Here is a 15,518-nt window from a genome sequence, read left to right as displayed (position 1 = left end):
AAGTACCCATCCAGGGCTCATTGTTTAAAGGCTTGGTCCCAGCTGTGGCACTTGCTAGCGGTAGCTCTGTCCTCACTAATGGACTAATCTATTGCTAGAGGCACAGTTTAATGGATGCTGAGAAGTGCTGGGATTAGGAGGTTGAGCCCATTTGGAGGAAGTTGGATGCACGCCTTGGAAAAATAAACTTTGTCCCCAGTACCTTCTTGCATGTCTTCCTTGGCTTTCTTCATGCCACAAGATGAGCATTTCTGCTCTGTTTCACCACACACACACACACACACACACACACACACACACACACACACACTGCTTCAGCACCGGCATCCCACCATAGGGCAGAAGACTGAAATATTTGAAACCATGAGTCACTTCTTTAAAATAATTTTCTTCCAGGGTATTTGTCACTGTAACAAAAGCCCAACTGTGATGTTAACTCCTTGACAACTAAATTCATCTAGCAACGAGAAAAACAGGACTTTAATGAACTAACTGTCTTGGCCTCTAGGAAACAGGCTTTTAAAAGAAGTGAAGAGGAAGCAAACCCACATGTGGGCTCTACACCAGTCAACTTAACATATGCCTCAAGTGCTATTTTTCAGCTCTTTGGAGTTTCTAGTTAAGACTAGAATTTAATATTAACAGTTAAATAAACTCGAGAATGGGAGAGAGAAGCTCTGGGTTATTTTTTAGCCCCAACAAACATGAGGAGGGATAATTTTGGAGACAGATCATAAATGGCAGTTGCTCAGGCAGATGAGTTCAATGGTGTCCTGGTGGGTATTGGTTTCTTTGCTTGTTTGTTTGTTTGATTGATTGTTTGTTTGTTGGTTTTCAGGCTTGTATCAAAATCCTAGCAACAGCTCCACTTTCTGGAATTAATCAATTTTGAATCCAGGTCTTCAAAAGTAGAAGAAAAAATAGGAAGCAACTCAGAGACTGTCACATGCACAGAAACACAACTAAAGGGCTGGGAAGGTGGCTTTGAGGCTAAAGGCCTTGTCACACAGGGCATGAGTTCCCATCTCCAACACCCACAAAGGGTGTGTGCTGAGGTTTCTGTGTGTCTGCAGTTCTAGTACTAAGAGACAGAGGTGGTCTGACCCCATGGAGCCCACTGGTCAGTCAACCTAGCCAATACAGTGAGCTCCGTATTCAGTGAGACTTCATCTCAAAAAAACGAGGGCCTCCTCCTGTGTATGTATGGTACACACCCACATATCCATACAGACATGTACATAGGCCACACACGAGCACACACACACACACACACACACACACACACACACACACACTCTCAGGGGAGGAGAAGAAAAGAGGAGGGAGGAAGAGGGGGGAAGGGAGAGAGGAAGAAAGAGAGGAGAGGGAGGGGAAGAGTGACAGAGAGGAGAAAGGAGAAAGGAGAGAGAGAGAGAGAGAGAGAGAGAGAGAGAGAGAGAGAGAGAGAGGAAGAAGAAGGAGGAAGAGGACAGGGATCAAGGGAGAAATGGGGAGGGGGAGGGAAGGAAGAAAGGAAGGGGAGGGAGAGAAATATACTGAAAACAGTATGGCTCCATATCTCCTGGGTTGGCAACCTATTTTGCACATCCCCATCAAGATGAAGGACATATGTGTTTGCCAAACCCTGCCCTTTGCCTTTTCTTCATCATCCTGTTCTTTGCTATCCCAAAGAGGAATCAAACCAGCTGCCAACACCGAGCTGGCAAATAGCTACAGGCACCGTCTTCCTGGAAGTGCCAACCGGCAGCCATCGCCACAACACTGCAGAGGTTCTCATGAGGACAGACTCGCAGCTACTCAGACGCCTAATGGCGGGATTCGAACCATACCTGTCCAAATGAATAAGCCAGAGGAGCTGGGGGTGTGGAAGTAGGTAGGTGCTCCTAAACAGCCTGGGGTCAGCTATATCCTTCGAAGGCAGGGGCTCAGAAGGTCCCTTGTGCCTGAGGACAGTTGATCACCTAGACTTGCCTGACGAGTCCCACAGCACTTCTGAGGATAGTGACTAAGCCTCAGCTTGGCAAAATTTATCTAATATTCCGATCAGTCACTGAGTCAAAGCCTTGCTAGAGCCCTTCGTCTCCTACACAGTTGGACAGACACTGTCCCAACAGAAGGTTTCCTGAAAGTGCTTCCCCCGAACTGCCCAGTTCCACAAGTAGGAAGTCAGCATGCTGACCAAAGCCTGCCAATCTGGCTCTCGGTGGGATCAGGTTTAGTTCACTGGCAGAGCAGATTGGCAGGCAGGCCCGGGTCCACGCCCCACCCCTCCCTTGCAGTTCAGGCAGGTTATATAAAAATAAACTTACATACTATTCTGTTGACTCAGATTTCCTGTGCTTTAGAACGCTTTGAAGGTTAACGTGATAGTTACAAGCCAGAGGGGCTTTCTATATTTTATATTGCATGCACGGGCCTGCTACTGGAGTCCGAATCTGCAAATAAACAGCTGGCGGGGGCTGACAATGTGGCCTTTTGGAGTAACATGGACCTGCCTTTCCAAGATGTTTGTGAGCTGGTTCAAAAACGCTCTGTGGAGGAAGTGAGAAATTAATTTGGAAGTCAGTAAGACATATTCAGTTTTAACTTTCAAGTAAAGCACGTGAAATGGCTGCTCGCGTACTTTCACAGCGTACATTCTCTTACAAAGCTTCCACTGTCCCTTTGAATAACTAAGTTCCGTAGAGAAGGCCTTAATTACCAAGAGGCCGTTATTAGGTAGTAATGGGAATTATGTAAGGCTGCTCCCCATTTTAGAGTTAAACATAAATTCGAGTGTTGCTTTTTATCAACGCCCATCCAGTTAGCAACTGAAGAAAAGGGCTGTAACGTTGAAGGAGGAAATGTTTTAGCTTACTGGTGGCGATTGGGAAGCTGTGAGAGGAAAATATATATATATACATTTTATAAGCTTTAAAAAATATCGAGGGCAGGTATCTGTATTTAGGGCAGGCGGTCTGTATTGTAAGTTGTGATCAGTGACTCCCCCTGATAACAGGTAAAGATGTGCAGACACTTCAGCCAAGCCCAGAGACAGACGTGGTTCAGTGGTAGAGCAACTCCATGAAGATGGCAGACCCTAGATTTGATACCCATCTGGGAAGGAAAATTGTGGGGGAAGGTTAGAGAGAAGGGAGAGGGGGTAATGAGGGAGAGAAGAAGGAAGGAAAAAGGAAGAGAGGGGAAGAGAGAAGAGGGGGAAGGTGTGGAGGGGAAAGGAAAGAGGGAAGGGAAAGGAGGGACAGAGGGGATGGGGAAGTGGAGAGAGGGGAAAGGAGAAGGGAGAGAGGGGAGGGAAGAAACAAAAGACAGAAGAGGGCGAAAGAGGAAGAAAGAAAGTTCAACTACACAGTGTCCTCAGTGGGATAAGCGATTAAATCAGATTATATTCCTAATTTCAACTCAGGAAACATTGTTTGTGAAACACTCATCAGTATGCACTAGAAATTCATTCTCCAAACTCACACCCAAATTAGGCTTTGTGTATCGAGGAAAAAGCCAAGAACCAAAAAGGAGAAAATAGCCTGCCCACACTTATCTCTCATTGCTTCCCTCAAGGTCTGCATCTGCATCCTTTCTAGGGGGCCAAGCTGAGATCTAATGCTAAGATACAAATTACATTGAGAGATGCGTGTGCCTATGTCTTTTCAGATGTCTCCTTCCTTTTGTCTTTCAACAGAGAGGAAGAAGGGGTGCGCATCCTATCAGATTATCGCTTTGTGAACCTGGTTTGAGCCCCTCTGTACATGAAACAAAGAAGTCAGAAACTACTGTGGTCTCGGTGTCCTGCAAGTCAACTTCTCAGGGCCCTGGACTTTTAGCCCCCAGAATCCATGGAAAACAATCCAGTCATGGTGGCACACGTTTTGTAATCACAGAACAGGCAAGATGGAGAGAGTGGATCCCCATGCCAAGTTCCAGGCCACTGAGAGAAAATGACTCTAAATCCAACGTGAACAGCTGGAGGAACAACAGTGGGCTGTGCCCTCCAGTATCCAGGTGCACATGCAGGTTCACCTGAATAAGCATGCATGGTCACACAGTCACTTGAGTAGTTGAGTTCTTTTCCCTCCCTTTGTACCCCAAGATTCACCCCCATCACTAGATAGGAGAGAAAGGAGGGAGAGACAGAGACTTGTTTCTTCTTTAAACACAACTACTAACAAACTGCCACCAACCCCCCCACCCCACCCCCAATGAGCTAAAACAATCAAGCTCACCTCTAAGGGCCCTAGCATTTATATATTCTCTGAAAACTTTCTGGAATTCCAAATGTCACACAAACGGAAGAGACTATCTGCAGCTGGCAAAACCACGCCTCTGCTAGAGCACGAGGCAAATCACAATCAGCTGCTGTGATCAGTCCAAAGCAGTCCCATATCCTACACCTGGGATTAAAGCAAAAACACTTTCTTATAATATTTCTGTCTTTCTTATAATATTTCTGTGTGTTGCAGTAAATATTAAAAAATGGTTTGCTTATCTCTTTATCAGCCCCACAATCTCACCGCTTCTAATATGGAGCTGCCACACGGACTCTGTCACTCAGTCCCCAAGGTTTTACTCCGTCTGCATGACTGCCTCCGTCCTGGGTGGAATTACTGCCCCGCCCAGCACAAACATGACTTTAAGGCCCAATAGCTCTTCATGCAGGTTTATATATCAAACTCTCAATCCACAAACCCTCTACACAATAAGATTACATCCAATAGACAAAGATACAAACTGCCATTCTACATGAGATAAAGGACCTATAAAATCAGTAAAATGTTCATAGCTACCTAATGCCAATTAAGTCCACCTGGATCCAGCTCATCCTTCCCGAGCGCCATCTTGATCCTCCTCCGTCCCCTCTCTCTCCCTTCTCCCTGGCCCTCTCTCTCCACCTTCCCTTCCCTTACCCAATCACTGGCTCTTGCCTTTATTTTACTAATTAAAATGGGAAGAAGGTTCTAATAATGTCACCTGAATAGTGACTAGGCAGCCCTTCTTGGGGAAGAGGAATTAACATCAAAATACAAACAGCTGCAGGACAATCTACAACATCTGTGTTGGGTTTTTTTGTTTGTTTGTTTGTTGTTGTTTGGGAAACCAAATTCCTAAAGTGTTACTACACACACACACACACACAAACACACACACACACACACACACACACACACAAGTAGTGGGCTATATGACTCAGTGGGTATAAAACCTGGAGTTTATATCCCTAAACATGCATGTGAGCCCACACACATGCGAATATACAAAACATATAAAACTAAACACTGAGTAATGTATGAACACTTCACTACTGAAATAACTAGTGACCTTTGTTCACTCTGGCCTCAGGTTCCTGCAATGCCTTCTATCTTTGCCACTAGAACAAAACCTCCTTGCCCACAGTATCTGAAAGCAAGCATTCCGCCCCAGAGTGCCCCTGCTCCAGCTGTGCTCTCCCCAACACGGGACAATGTGGTAGAGAACGTGTTCACTGAACAGAGTGAAGGAGGGATGCAACAGGACCTGAGAACACACAGCTTTAGCTCACCACGTACAAAACTTCCTGGTCGTGCGTGTGAACTTGTGCTTGCGTTGTTACTGTATTGCAGGAGATTTCAAATGACTTTCAGAAGCACTTCAGAAAGATGTCACTAACCATTCTGAAATGGACTCCTTCTTGGTTAAGTAATTCACTTAGCACACCATGTGCCTGTTTACACACTCCACGGTTGTTGCATCAGGGTTAGAGGCTTGTGAAGCTGTCACCACTTCCAATTTCAAATAAATGTTAATCTGTTTATTTTTGACAGTTTCACACACATATGCAATGTGTTAGGATCACATCCATGAACCATGAACCATTTCAAATCTCACCTGAGCTTCTGAGGGTTTAGGGTGGGGAATGGCCTCAGGTTGTTTTGTGTGTGTGTGAGTGTGTGTGTGTGTGTGTGTGTGTGTGTGTGTGTGTGTGTGTTGTGTCATGGTGAAAATGTATAATGCCTATCTGTTTAAAGTGTTGAGATATCTTTATTTTTTAGTTACAAGAAACAATGGATCTTTTTCACAAACATTTTCTCAAATGAAAGAACAGGTGAGGTAGGTGGTAGTAACGGTGCATGTATTTAATCAAAGTGCTCCAAAGGCAAAGACAGTCGGGTCTCTGTGAGTTCAAGGCCAGCCTGGTCTACAGAGTTCCAGAGGAGCTAGAGCTACACAAAGAAACCCTGTCTTGAAAAATCAGAGGAAAGAGGGGCGGGGGAGAACAAGTGGGAAAAGTCTAATAGTGAAGAATGAATTCACACTGACAAGTTTACAAAGAACAATGGGTTGGTGACTAGAATTTGGGGTTGGGAAACACCTGTTCAAATTAAGTAGTTTGTGGTTTCCGTATTCAACAGAAGAGAAAAAAATACCACATTGATTCTGCCAATGTGTGTGTGTGTGTGTGTGTGTGTGTGTGTGTGTGTGTGTGTCAACTAAAGTAATTCAAACCCTATTCTGTAGGTTGATATACTTGTTGCTTGTGTCCTACTAAAATTAAGATAATACAGACAAGTGATAGAAAGCAACAGCCTTTTCAGAGGGGTACACATGTACATTGGGGGGGGGATGAAAGAAACCTTTCCCATGTCTTCCCTCGGATGTACGAGCTTCCTCCACCACTTCTGCCCACACACGTAAGAGAGTGAGGTCCACTCCCTGGAGATACTCAGAATTAGACGCAATCACAGATGAGACTGATATGGAGGAAGTTTGCTTGAGCATGCAACCGCCTTAGTAATGAACTTCACTTCCATCCTAGTGTTTTAGAGATTGGTTCTAAATAACTCCACGAATCAAGCGACTGGCTGACGTTCAGCAGAAATGGACTGTGAACGTTGACCAAGTTGCCCTGGCATTCTTTACTCCACTCCAGCCCATGGTTTTTCCCTCCACAGCGACTTTCTGGTTATGCATTATCTGGTTTGGCTGTCTCTCCTGCCTGCTCAGCCCTCCACTTGGCTTGTTGTTGGGTAGGCTTGACCTAAGAGAATGCGTGAGGAAAGAGCCAGAATTTTCCTTTGATGTCTTAGAACTCAGGATTCCATTATATAATCTACCATAAATCCTGGTGGTCAGGACTGACACCAGCTTCCAAAGTTACCAGAATACGACACTCCCTACTTGATTCATGGTGGATTCTGACGGGTCTTAATTAATATGAGCTCAGGGCTTCAGCTTGCCAGCGATAAAGAGACTTTTCTGATTTGCCATCTTTATAGCTTTAAGGGTTTCCTTGATTCATTTTCTTCTCCTGAAATCTAAGCCTCACATGCTAAATGTTCTTACTGGCTCTTTGCTCGAAGGCTTGACCTCACAGATGTTTCCTTGTGGTCACAGAAGATACCTCTCCTCTGAGAATAGGTTTGATCATTTTTTTTAAGACAATAAATTTTGAAACCAAAGGACTGGATGAAGAAGTCAAGTGCAGGCTGTTAGCTACACTTTTATACTTCCACAACCTGCCCGGTGTGTTCAAGTCTGAAATAGAAATGGTGGTAGAGGATAACATTTTCCTATGAACAAATTAAGGCCTTGCAAAACCCCCAACCTTCTTCTGTGTAACAACATAAATCTTGCTCCTTGCTCAACATACAAGCAAGGCTTCCCACAGGGAGAAAATTGGCACATGTAAATGTCCTTTCTACTCTAAACGCTGGGGAAGGATGGACCGAGTCCAGACGGTGAGAAGGAAGGAGATTGAGGGCCTGTCTCATCGGAACACAAATAATTTGTGAACTATCCTCGGTGATTAATACTTCAGCACTTGAACCTTGCTTATGCAACAGGAGCACTCCAGTGAGCTGGCTCTTGGTTTCTGGTTTTTGCCTTTCCTAGAAAACATTTTTCTATGAATCTTTTTTGTTTTGTTTTGTTTTTGTTTCACCCTAGATTGGAAGCAGCCCTTGGCTTGATTGGAGAAGTTTGAAAATGGACCAGAGGGAAGGACACCAAAGCAACGTGAGCAATGTCCCTCCAGCAGAGTGACAGCCTGTCACCCTCTCCCTGTACTTCTCTGCTCAAACCAGGAAAGCCAGGCATCAGCTGCTACAGGACACTATCGTTTAAGATTCATTGCAACTGGAATTAGATTACTGAATGTGCTTAGTATTTTCTTCCAACCCCTTTCCCCAACAGACAAGTGTTTTCTTATATAGTTGACACCCTAACCTTTTAAAGCACCTTTATTCCTTTAAAGGACAAGAAAAAAAAGGGGGAAGGCACAATCTCCCTCCACCCCCCTCCTCTTTGGCTCTCCAGTCACTGGACTCAGCTCCGAACAATTTGAAGCATGTCAGTAGTGACGAGAGATGTAACAGGCTCCCTCCTCTAAGAGAGCCTCCAGTGACATCTTGCACTCCCAGACAGACACCTGTGGGCTTGATTGTACAAATGCTAAGGTCTCAACGCACTATTCCCAATAGAGCTTGCCAAAGACAGGAGGTACGGAAGCATGATTTGGTGCCAACACTGGGCTCATACCATGTGCCGCGCCTTCACCTGTTTACTGGGGAATTAGGCCTCCAAAGTCACAGGGCTGCTTAAGCACGCAGTGTAAGGCACATGTTTGATTGAGTACGTGTGTGACCAGTATGTGTAAATTATGAATAATTTCGGCAGTCACCATATCACACAAATAGGAGCTGTTTCCTTACGAATTCTATCGAAATAAGATTATTTTTCCATTAAAAACGTCCCAGGGGAAAAAGCATTTTGCATATCAAGTGTGCTGTTTAGTTCCCAGTGATCCCTGAATGGAACCTTCTGGCAGCTGTTTGGCAGTTAATTGCTAGACCCATCTTTCAATTATAAAGATAACAAAATTACCCAGCATTCATGTGTCTGTCTGTCTGTCCATTGCTGGAAAATAAACACAGGACCTTGCATATTGTAAGAAAGCTCTCCACTACTGAGCTACACCCCCCTACACACACACACCCTTTCCTAACTTTTGAGAAGGGGATTACCAAATTTCAAAACTGGTGTTGATCTCACCATACGACCCCTGTAGACCTTCCACTGGTGATCCTCCTGCCTCAGCCTCCCAAGTAGCTGGGATTGAAGGCTTGTGCCACCAGGCTCACTTTACAGTAATATCTTTGGACTCACCTCCCATGCCTCTCTCTAGCCATTTTTGAGACAGTCTTTTACCCCCATAAATAATCATAATTCCAAAAGTGAGTCCTTAAAAGATTTGCTGAATTGCCCAATTTAAGTCGTTCCTTTTAAATTAGCAATACACCTCTTCTGCGCTAGTCCAATCGTCTCCAAATTGCTGTGCTCACTCTTCAACTAAAAACCCTAATCTACACAGTATTTCCAAAGAGAAGGCCTCATTTCATTTCAACCACACACACACACACACACACACACACACACACACAATCTTTAATGCCTCCACTAAAGTTCAAAGTCCTTAAAATGATATTTAGCTTCACAGACCTAATTTGCTGCTAACATGCCCCTACATACTTCCTACTTATCTTCCTGTCAGACCAATGCCTCCATCCTCCAAGGTGATTGTCCCTTACCTTGGAGTACCATCTTCTACCCCCTAACATCTTCCTAGGGCCACATACCCATCCTTCGGGGTCAAGGCCAAGTATGACTTCCTGTCCCAAACTCCCCTGTGCCAATCAGCAGCATTACTTCCTACTCAATTAGTATATGTCAGAGTTCTTCTGTAGCAATGATACTTCATACTATGGGCCCAACTCTCTACTTTTGGTAACAAAAATTATCTAGAGCACAAAGACTGCATCGTGTTCAGTCAAACACACCCGTGGCATATCTAACATGGATAGGTACCAGGCTCTTCCCAGAGTACCACAATGGAACACGGAGCAAAAGCACACTATGGGTACCTAGGGCACTTCCAGCAGAGTCTGCAGCAGACCTTTTAGAACAGAGCTTAGTGGGCCACAGTTGGGCTATGCAATGTGCTCAATCCTGGGCAAAATTAAGAATTAAATAAGTAAGCCCAATAGAACTACATTCTTTTCTGAATAAACTTGATGCCAAAATATCCAGTAGCAATATTTCATGTAAATGAGATTCCCAACGTCTCTTATTGGAAAAGAATGTACAGATGTTACATAGCTTTATGCAAAAAGATGCAGGAAACGAATTATTGCCTACACAATGTGACCACTTTACTGTGTTCCCTTTCTTTGTAAGGTTTTACAATAAAGCAAATCCTAATGATTGTAGCAAATAAAAATCAGAGTGCAGAGAGCGAATGTCATCTTGCAGAGAGACTTAAAATTCCTTGTGGATTTCTTTCTCACAATTATCAAAGGAAATATCCCAATGAGACTACTTAAGTGGACAGCAGGGGTAGGAAGGGTCTCAGGCGTGTAGGTCCCCCATTGCAGAAGGACCGGGGTGGCTCTTTTGAAGAAAAACCAGCAAATGCTTTGACAGGAACCAAGGAATAAGAAGTCATAAAAGAAAAAAAAACTGGAATGTCACCACTCCAGAAAAGGATAGTTAGCCGGGCCACCAACCACTTAGCAAACTGACTAACGTTACACAACCTGAGGTCTCCCCGAGGACCGTCATCTCCTTTCCACCCACCTCATCTCCTTGTGATGAGCAGTAACAAAAAGGTCCTGTGATTGTCTTCCTGACGACTGTGCCTTTTTCATGTCCACTCTTGGCATGGAGCCCCCCTCCCACCTCGACCCCCTGCACCAAAGAATTGAGAACTGGGGAGTTTAAGTGAGGAGCTAAAGGCAGATCACACTCCTGAAGACTGTAGTTGAGAAAACAGAGTGATGACTGTGTCACCAACAAGACTCTTGGTATTTTCTTTTCAGCAGAAAAGAAAGGGCTTCAACTACATCGCATCTCACACCAAAAAACATCTCCCAAGGCGATTGACAACCTCAAGGAAAAGCTGACAGATGTCATCCAACATCTCACATGCAAACTTTATCACACGCCTGGAGGTTGTCTCTATGCATGTACTTCCATCCGTACAAACCCACGCACCCTAGAGAGAGTCATAGAATTCTCTGGTGCATGCAGCTTTGCTAACCAGAGCCCTCGCCCTAGCCTAAGCTGATCTAGAAAAAGACTACTGGGGTGTTACCGAAGAGACAAAAATCAGTCATCGTTATCATATTTAGCAAAAGTTACCTGCAAAGTGCTTACCTTTAAAAAAAAGTGTCTGAAGGGTCCAGTGAGATGGCTTAGTAGGAAAGTACTTGCTGGGCAAGGTTGGTGACCTGAGTTCTATACCCAGAACCCATGATGGCAGAGATGTTTTCCACACAATGTCCTCTGACCTGTATTCATTGCGGAACACACATGGCCCTACACACACACACACACACACACACTCACACACACACACATACACACACACACACATACATACACACACACACACGCACGCACACACACACATACACACACACACACACATACACACACACACACACATACACACACACACACACATACACACACACACACACATACATACACACACACACACGCACGCACACACACACATACACACACACGCACACACACTCACACACACACACACACACACACACATACACACACACACACATACATACACACACACACACGCACGCACACACACACATACACACACACACACACACACACACACACACACACATACACACACACACACATACATACACACACACACACGCACGCACACACACACATACACACACACACACACACACACACACACATACACACACACACACACACACACACACACACACACACACACACTTTGTTAGGCCTTTTTCAGGGGTCCCATAGGTGGCATCTCTTCCCCAGTGAATAACAGTTAGTCAACCAGGCAGAGGTGGAAGGACAGGACCACACCTCCTGTGTGTTTTAGCGGGGCAGAGGCATGGTGGTCTCTTGTCTGCTTTTCTCTGTGGCCTCCCTGTACCCTTGGGACAAAATGCTCAACTGTGGCCTCCTGTCAGGCAGGCGTTCTGACCAACTGGACCAAAACTACAGAGACATACTGAGACAGGGCAGAGATACTAACTGCCCGTGTAAGCAGGCGCAGCAGGTACCTGGTGGGATGTTTATAGGGCTTAGAAGTTTATGTGTGTGAGGATGAGGATGACGGGAGGCAGGTGGTTCTGAGTCCTAAACTGAATGAGAGTCAGAGATCACAGAAGGAAAGGACAGTTGTCTGGCTTGGTCACTGCAGCAAATGTAATACTTTATTATTCTCTTCCTTTACTGTCATGAGCAACAAAACTGAAGAGCTACCTTCACGTGTCCAAACAGCACATCCCCCTCGTAAACGTGACCCTGGCATTCACATCCAATATTTTGCCAGTTTTCCTGCATGCCCTGTCTTTCATCTCTACATCAGTGTGACTTCTAATTTCTGACAGAAATCCACCAATTGCTACAAGATGGATCCAACCTCTACAGCATTAAATCTAAGCAGGGCCTAGAGTGGGCCTTCCCGTGATATTAAAGATACAAGGGCAAACGTTTGCCTCCTTTTTATTTATTTTTTTTTTTTTTTTTGAGAATATGAATAGGTGCTGACCCCAAGATCACAGAGGTTCCCACCCTACTGACTTTTTAGAGTTCAAATGCTTTTAACTGGAACTCCAACATCCGCCCTCTTTGCATATATTATTGTTTCAAATTCAAAACCAAGTACATTTCCCATCAACCTTGTAGGTGGGGGTGCTCTGTGAATCTATTAGATTTGGCCCAAGAAGCTAATTTTAAAACATCTGGCACCCTTGAGTGGTAATTCATGTCATGATGAACATCATCTTAATAAAACCCAACCCTTATATTAAGTTAATAATAAAAAGAAAAAAAAACAAAATCTTAAATTTTAACCAGTTAGGCTTTTCTGGGCAAGTCAGAGAGCAAACACCGGCAACTTCTTGGTCAAGCATGAGACTTTCCACTACAGGAAGCGGGTGGCTTTCCTGTGGCCAAAAATGAAAGTATCCTCTTCTGCCTTTTGTAACGACCACGTCACCGACAAGTGGCACACACTGTGTGGCCTCATCCTTAAAAAGTGCACACCACTCTGCCTCCAGAAAAAAAAGAAAAAGAAAAAAAGAAAGAAAAAAAAAAAAGAAAAAAGCAGTCACCCATGGTTATTTTCAGGTTAGAGAGAGAACCAAACCCAAACCCACAGGACTCAGAACTTGCCTACAATTAATTGTAGGGCAACTTCAAAACAAGATGCATTGCTAGATTGCGTAGCTTTTCAGAAAACCCGTCTGCCTTCAGGAAACTAATGGCTTATTCTGGTCGTTTCTATCCAGCTCGCATAAGTCATGGCACCGAAGATTAAGAAGCAAGGTCGCGTCCAGACAAGTACAGAGTGAAGTCCCAGCAGGAACTTTTTTTTAAACTCGCGCACGTTTCAACCATACAGAATCCCCCATAGCTCGACCTGGGACCAATAAATAGACGCGATCTGAGGCAGGCAGAGAGCCTGTCGGTGCTGCACCAGGAACAGATAAACTCTGTCTGACTCAGCTCAGTGTAGCTCCCAGAGTGAATTTCCATGGGACCAAGGTCAGGTTTAACATGATAACGTTTGCCAGAAACTTTATAAAATAGCCCTGGAGCAATGAGCGAGCGAAAAGGGGAAGGGGGGCATATTTTCCCAGGAGAAATGAACTCTGAGACTCCAGCCTGGTTGCACACAGTAGCACACTATAGCCAAACGGGGTTGGGGGGGAGAAGCACTGTAAAGAAATGGAGAGAAATACAAGTACCTGCTAGAGAAGAATGTCGCCCAGAAACTGCCTTCTTATGCTAGACAATGGCAGAGGAGGGGGCATTGGCCTCTCCTGGCGTCACAGGGTTGCTGAGCAGGGAGCCTTGTGTTTTCGGTTTTGGTAGAATCCGTTCGGAGGCTGTTATGACCATGAAATTAGGAAATGCAGAGACTCAGAAGCAAACAGCTAGCACCCCCACTTGACTGTGATTGGAAACTCTGCTCCGGATAATAGGGGAGGGGGTGGCCTTCCTCTCTCCAGCCAGGCCTGGTTCCAACTTTCTCAGAGTTTGCCTACAGATAGGTGTTTGCAGAGGGACAAGCCTCTGGGTGAAGCTAGCTGAAACTTTTTTTTTTTAAAGGTGATCCAACCCATTTTCTTTCCACGCAATAAAGCTCAAAGTCTAGACAAGCATGTTGACTTGGAAAAATAAAATAAAGCGTTCTTTCTACACACAAATTTTCCTCACCCAAAATTAGCTTAAAAGGGGAGTAAGGGTGTTTCTAAGGTGAGCACTTCTCAGAGTTTCTTTCACTCTGACTCGGAGAGCTAAGGCTAAGGCAGCGACTCAGCGGTTCTTGTCACTGATTAATGGGGTTCCTGATTTTGGAGACCTGCACCAGATTAACCTGGGCTGACTCTGAATCCTTCAGGTATTTGAGCGTTCTACAAACCGCTTGATATTTCCTGCTTTACAAGTCCTGTTTGCTTTGGGGCTTTAGCCTGTGTTTTGTTTTGTTTTGTTGAGACAAGGTCTCTTTCTGCACTTTAGACTGGCCTTAAACTCTCAGGATTCCTCCTGCTTCAGTCTTCCAAATGCTAAAATTATAAGCCTAAGCCAACGTGACTGGCTTTTTTAAAAAAACTCATTCTATTTGTTTCTCTTTTCTTCTTCTCCTTCTTTTTTTTTTTAACTCAGAGACAAACTCACTGACTTAATAATATGAGATTAAAAATATTTTAAATTTATTTTCCTTTTTTGGTACTAGGGATAGACCCAAAACTTTGATGTGCTAACCAAACACATTACCTCTGATCCACAGACCCCCTAATTTTTTTTAGACCTTTTGAAATTTTAATAGGTCATAATATTTGTTGTGTTTTATGTAATGTGTGCATTAAATGCTGGGTTGTTGTTTTAATGCCTTGGTTTTTCTCTCCCCTCCCAATCTATAAGTCTGAGAAAGAATGCTTTTCTGGAAGTAAGAATGGTAACAAGCAAAAGACCAAAAGAGACCCCTCTTGCCCCTGTCCCATAAGCACTGGTGCATGCTGGGTAAGAAGAGCATCTCAGGAAGAGCTGAGAGGAGAAAAGACGCCAAACGTCTCATGATGAGAATCTACACATTCATTATAATAAGCTGTCTTAATTGTCTACAGCTTTCTATACCCCCAAATGATTCAAATACACAAATATGTCTGAATTTAACTCCCCCAGACTGCATAGAATAGGAAGCATTTTAGGTGTTAGCTAGAATGTCTTATTTCAAATTAAAGAACGTTAGGCTTAAGAAGGCCCATTTATAGAAGGAATCCTCGCAGAGCCTAAGCATGTCACAGATGGCCCCAGCTTTGTTGTTTTTTATTATGATGGTTTCCTGTGAAAGGTGAGTCAACAAAATGTTTTGAATAGTTCAAACATCTGAAAAGTCGAGTGTTCCCCCCCCCTAAATTAATTGAATCTCTCTGTTATTGGATTTGCCAGGATGGATGAATCATGCT

At 44.2% G+C, this 15,518-nt stretch overlaps 1 protein-coding gene across 1 annotated transcript in view; it reads right to left on the bottom strand.

Annotated features, from left to right (window-relative positions):
• ESR1 (estrogen receptor 1) overlaps positions 1-13,923 on the bottom strand; it is a 346,832-nt gene extending 332,909 nt beyond the window's left edge. The window contains exon 1 of the mRNA XM_080941484.1: positions 13,794-13,923. The gene's annotated coding sequence lies outside the window, so the exon portion shown is untranslated. The remainder of the gene's footprint in view (positions 1-13,793) is intronic.
• Positions 13,924-15,518: the final 1,595 nt, after the last annotated feature.

The sequence above is a fragment of the Micromys minutus genome (assembly GCF_963924665.1).
Source record: "Micromys minutus genome assembly, chromosome: 30".
Taxonomy (NCBI): Eukaryota; Metazoa; Chordata; class Mammalia; order Rodentia; family Muridae; genus Micromys; species Micromys minutus.
Note: the sequence above shows the minus strand (reverse complement) of the source record. Positions and strands in the feature narration are given on the sequence as shown.